Here is a 6,561-nt window from a genome sequence, read left to right on the forward strand (position 1 = left end):
GTAGGCCAATCCTGTCGTCTGAATTCCGCAGGCGTCAGGCCTGTCTTCTTCCCGCAGGTGTGTCTTCTAGTGCCAGTTCGTCTTTTAGCTAATGGACAGTTGACCCATGCATCTCGAAATTGACTCTGTGTGTAATTCCAAGGTTTCTATTATTAGTGCAGACAGTTGTCAGATCTTGTCTTCTAGCAAACGGATCATTCGTGCTGTCCTGACGAACACTCAGCTTGGCTTTATTGATGTTGCTTTTGTTCTTTGTTCCTGAGTCACTCTTACTCAGCTTCCGTGGTCAGCTTCGTCTGCAAGCATTAGTTTAGAGAAAGACTTCTTCTCTTCTTTGATACTGAGTTGCGTTTCACTCAGTTTCTTTGGTCAGCTTCATCTTTAAATATTTGTTCTGAAGATGGCTTTTCTTCTGTTATGCTGAGTTGCACTCCTCTCAGCTTGTGCTGTGTTCTCATACTGACTTCGTCTTGTCTTACTTTTTGATTCTGTTTTCATTTATACTTATACTCAACATTGAACAAACATATTAGTACAATTAAATCAAAGCACTTAAATTTAATTGCCCCTTAATCATGGATTAACTTAAATAATTTTGTAAAATCAAAATCATGTGGAAAGGTGTTTCAACAAGGGCAATACTGATCACATTAGTCTTTCACTTAGGGCAATTACCTTCAATCTTTAGTCGCACTTGAACCTGAACCCCTATAAACGTATTCATAGAGATTAACCAATGGATTCCCCTTTCTAGGTTGTGCCTACCATTAACCACAATCCACCCTGAGGCTACTTCTGTTTACTGTTTTCCTAGATTAGTCTTTATTTTATTATGGTAGTGGATAGGACGGAGTGGAGGGAGCGAATTTGTGTTGCTAACACGACTTGATTTCACGGTTTTATATGATGGTTCATGTTAGCCGACCCCGAATCATTTCGGGACTAAGGCTTTGTTGTTGTTGTAGTCTTTATTTTATTAGTTTATAAAACAAACTGCTTTTTAACCTTGCTAAACAGATAAATTGCCAATTGATTAAACTAATTAGGTTAGTAGTCCTTGTGGTTCGATCTCGTGCTTAAGCACTGTATTACTTGTTGCGATAGGATACACTTATCCTATTTATTGCTATATACTTTACGAGCATCACCCCTCCATAGGGCAAATTCTCCTTCCGCAACAGGACAGATTCTCCATTGTTTCTCCGTGGAGAGATTTCATACGAAGTCCCTCCATATCAGGGCAGATTCTCTTCCCCGTGAAAGAATCTTTTAAAAGTCCCTTCATAGGGCGGATCCAAAATTATAAATGTCCCGCAACGGATAGACACTTTTTTGTAAAGTGGTCATTTAGATATTCTATTAATGGGCGGATTGTCCTGCGCAAAGGAGATCCTTAAAAGCTTATCGCAAGCTTACCGGGGGACGGCCGGCCACCTACCCCGGAATATGGTGGAAAAGTTTAAGTACTTGAAAAAGTGATATGAAGAAACAAGTCTGAAATACTTAAAGAAGCAGTTTAAAGAATAAGTCTAGACACTTATGTCTCTCCCAAAAAAGCATATAATTAAGTGAATGCTTAAAAGTAAAAAGGCATGCATCCAAAGGAAAAAAAACTTCTTGAAGCAAAAGAAATATTAAATGTGCAAAAAGATATTGTAGCATTTTTACATCAAAAAGACCCTAAGCAGTGAGGTCATTAATATTATCATCAAGAGGAGAGGAGCTTGGGTTAGCCTCAACGGGCTTCGGTGTAGGCTCAGGAGCAGAATCACGTTGGCCTATTGTTTGCTCATCCACCTCAGGGAGATCCTCACCAAATGCAGCATCACCATCCTCCAAAGCATCCTCCGTGTCCTGAACGACATCCTTCAGGTCAATGATCTCTCCACTCTTCTTTGGTATGGCAGGAGGGGTAAAATCTTCTTTGAAAATGACCGCCCTGGTGTAGACACCGAGTCGGAGGACCTGTGATGAAAACTTGAAACAAGACGGTCGAAGCGATTGATTCCGGGAGTTTTGAAAAATATATAAAGAATAATAAGCTGAGGAAAATTAACGGCACGGCGCGGGCACACAACGGCATCCCGCACGCGGACGACGATGGTCGAACGCCCGATTGACGGCTCGAGACGTGCGCGCGGCGTCCGTCGGACGCACCGCGAGTGGCACGCTCTCGACGCCCGAGCAATGCCTAGGACCGCTGGCGGTGCGCGCCCTCGTGGGCCGTTGAGCACACGTGCCTGGCAGCGCGAGGCGCGCGTTCGGCGGCCGCGACGTGCGAGCGTCTAGCTGCGTGGAACGCGCGCTCGGCGGCCACGGAGTGCACGCCTCCGACGGCGCGGGGCACGCCCCGAGGGTCGCCGGGCGGGCACCCAACCACATCGGGCGAACGCCCAACGCGTCGGGCGGACGCCCGACGAGGGTTGGGCGCGGGCGCGCAACCTCGCGTTGGGCGGTCGCCCAACCACAATGGGCGACGCCCAAATTTTTTTGGGCGTCGCCCATTGTTCCGGGATCCGTTTCCCTATATAAGGGCACGGATCCCAAGGTGAAGAGGGAGGATTTTTTGGGGGAGAGCTTTCTCACACTAGATATTTTTCTAGAGAGAGGAAGTGGATTTTTTGGGAAAAAAAACATTTTTTTTTCCTAAAATTGAAAATCTCTAAATTTCCTAAGTTCAATTTTTACTAAATTTTTCATAAAAAAACGGAAGTTCGCGGTTCGTGGAATCAATCGGTTTCGATGGTCAGATATCGAATCAAAGGTATTATCCGAGGACTAGACTCTTTATTTTATTTAATTTATTTCTCTCCTTCTATTTTTTTTTATGCTATAGTTTTTTATTCCTTTAGTCATTTATTTATTTTGTCACGTTTTATTTAGTTAGCGTATTTATTTAATTTTCGTTTCGTGTTAAATAAAATTCGGTTTTGTTTTAAAATAAAAAAACCTCGTTTTGGATATCCCAATACGAACCGTGATCCGATAAAAAGGTAGTTCGGGTATCGAAAATGTTGTAATTATAAGTTTTTTAATTTAAAAGAGGTTTCCAAATAACGTTTTAAAATGAAAACATCGTTTTAGGAACTTCCGTTTTCAACTATGATCCATCTTTGGTAGTTCGGAAGTGCAAAACGATTGAATTAGATTTAATTTAAAGCTTTTGAATAAATCTGGAAAATATTGGAGTGTTGCTGTAATTTGCCAATTCTGTCACTAAATGCTGTTTACCGACGGATTTTCCGTCGGTAAATCTGCTCAAATGTAAAAATATCATTTCGGTCCCTTTTTCTTAACTTTTAGACTTTTAATCCTTAGTATACATATATATAGTTAGTTAATATATGATTTTCAAATTGTTTTAGAACTTTAACATATATGATTATTTTAGGAGATTGGTTTTTTCCATTTTTACTCTATTTTTATATATATGTATATATTATATTACCTTCCTTTTTATTGTTATCCATTCAAGTTACATTAAATTCTATTTTAAATGTTATTTACTTGGGCATTTTGGGGAGATAATTAGTAGATATTAGTATATATTATTTTTGATGTTTAAAACTATAATAATTATGTATATATGTAGTTTTGGGATAGTTGGGTTATTTCATTGATTATTATTTTTGGATAAATGTTATTTTCCTAGTTATAAGATTCATTTGCTATTTTCAACACTTTTAAAATGTATATATAGTATTTTCATATATGTATTATGTAGTCCCTTTTTATTAATTTTTATTCTCATAATCTCCTTTTGATTTAAAGGTATATGTATATGTTAAGTTATTTTCTTTATTCTTTTGGCCCATTCATGGGCCCATATTTCAAGTGGGCTTTGTTTAAGTATAAATGGTGGTTTAAATGGATTTGTTAATGTAACTATAAAGTCCATTAAATAAGTGGGGAAAATAAATCACAAAAAAAAAAAGAGTTTTCAAATTGAATTATTTAAACTAATGTTTTTTTGTAATGTAAATAAATAGAGGCATTCTTGTTAATATTTCAAACCATCTTCAAAATATCACGTTTTAAAACCTTAGCCCGTTCCAACGACGGATTAAGCGAACATTGTAATTAAAATCGTTTTCTTAGCAAATAATAGAGTTTTGAACCATTTCCTTAAAGAATTTGTACAAAGTAAAATTGACTTGTATGTTTAACCACGTTTTCTCATTAAAGGTTTTTATCTCAAACGTTTTCAAATGTTCGAGTCGTTCCAACGGCGATTCGAGTGAACTTCATCAAACGGGGTTTTGAAACGCACCCTAATCGTTCCAACGGCGATTAAGGTGCGAACCATGTAAATAAATCCGTTTTGGGGAAATAAGTTAATGTAGAATAAGCACACGACATAATATTTAACACGGTTGTAAATAAACCACTTCTTTCTTCCCCCTCTCTGTGTATGTATAAACATAAATGGGTGATTCTTTACTGGTGTGGCTTTTCAATATCATATGCTCAAAATGGTTTCTAAAAAGAGAAAGAAAAGGGTTTCAAATGAATTTTAAACTTAAAGAAGTATACGATTAGTCCGTTATCGCCTAACATGCTGAGTAGGAGGCCGGTGGTTCATAACCGGGCGATGTCGGGGTGCCTAGTAGCCTTTCTCCGGAAAGGAGCTAGCCTTCTCGGCTCGTACCTAAGTTTCCCGAACCCACACCGGTCTCCCGCAAGGGATCGGTGTTCATTTTCCCATTCGTGGGTGGCGACTCTTCCATATCTCCGAGCTCCGGTCCTGCCGAGCAGCTTGATTCCATGATTGGTTGCTTTCGGCGCCAATCACCGCTTACGTCGCCATGAGGTTGTCCACCCCCCGGTCCGCCCGAGAGATTAGGCCGCGACACCTCGTCTAACAAGTGGCGACTCTGCTGGGGAAGCGAGAAATTTGATTCCGGAAGGCATGCACTAAGCCCTTAACGGGGACGGATCGTTTTACTTCTTTTCGTATGCATTCACGAGCATTATTGCAAACCCTTTGGGTAATTTCCGTGAAACCTCTAGCGAGAGTCCATTCGTCGCTCGAAAGAGGCTAGCGTAGTTCCCCCTTACAGTAAGGCGCCAGAGGGTCCCCATCCATTCGTTAGGGGCGAATCTGTGCGGTCCTGTGAGGTCCCGCGGTCAGCCGTGTCAGCATATAGTAGCCTTAAAAGTTTCCATAGGATTACCCGTTACTATTTTTGATGTGATAAATGAATCAGTTCGTGTTTTCAAACCGCCATGATACGTGTCTAATCCTAAATTATGTAAAGAAAATGAGACGATGCGTTAATATATACTCATGAATCGACATACTAATTACCCTAAAACATCGAAACGATTTGAACTAAAGACGACTTAGTCATCTCATATGAATGAACATGTGCGACCCGCCTTGTCCCTTTCGGTGTCCCAATGAAGGCACGTGTTCAGGAAATACGTTATGACGTAAGCACGTATTAGTATTAATCGGTTCGGTGTTAAGGATAGTTACATTTCGATACAAAAGACTATATTAACGGTAGCCGTTATTCACATTCTTTAAATAAATTGGGATAAAACGAGATCACGACAAAACGAAAATGAAGAACATTTCTGTTTCGAACGACCTTGTTGTAACGTGAAAAGTTTCGCACAAGTAGCCCGTCCCTTCCGAATAAAAGACGAGCTTTTACGTTATGCCTTGTGTCATTCTTAAGAGAAATGGACGTGTCCGCGAAAGGTGACTAAGAAAATAAAAAGACAAAAAGGAACTAATCGACCAAAATCATTCTGAATCTACGATATATGTTAAATCCCGCGAGTAGTTAAAGAAAATAAACCAATATCGTTGAATACGTGCCTCGGACGAGAGTATACCCCGTTTAAAATCTCGAAGCCGAATTAAGCCAAACCATATAATTGCGCCATATGGACGAGACTGCGGGTTTTGACTAACGACTCGATCATTTCGACCGTTACCAAAACTGCAAGAAATATGGCCCGATATACGTGTTTGCTTAAATTCGCGCCTAAAGGAAGGAAAACGGTGATATCCTCGCTTCGAATAAACATGCGATTCAACGAAACGTTGATTTTCTATAACCACACTGAGATGATATATCCCGTGGATTGGGAGGAACAAAGAGTTGTAATTAGCCGAAAGATTATCGTGCGCTCAAATAAGACTCGCCATCTTTTCATGTAGCAAAATGAGCAAACGGACTCTCAACGCTAAAAACAAACACGTTACGCAATGAATCCGTTCCCTAAAATAAATCCAAAAGTGATTCCATCACTAAACAAACGCATGGTTATGTTCTCGATAAAATCCCCATTGTAACCCAAAAATCGAGACATGAACCCACGCGAATAAAAGGGAACGAGTCATTGACAATAACGAACGATTGGACTAGAAGAATAACTCGAACCATGTCTAAAAACCGAGATGCGCTCAAAGGGAGTCAAAACCCGAATTAACGCATCTCGCGAAAAGACAAAAGACGAGTTATTCCGAAAGGACAATCCAACTTGGTCGATTTCTTAGTCACTGAATATGGATACGTCAAAACGAACTATATTGTCTGATGGTTGATT

This window comes from Euphorbia lathyris, chromosome 6 (assembly GCF_963576675.1).
Source record: "Euphorbia lathyris chromosome 6, ddEupLath1.1, whole genome shotgun sequence".
NCBI lineage: Eukaryota > Viridiplantae > Streptophyta > Magnoliopsida > Malpighiales > Euphorbiaceae > Euphorbia > Euphorbia lathyris.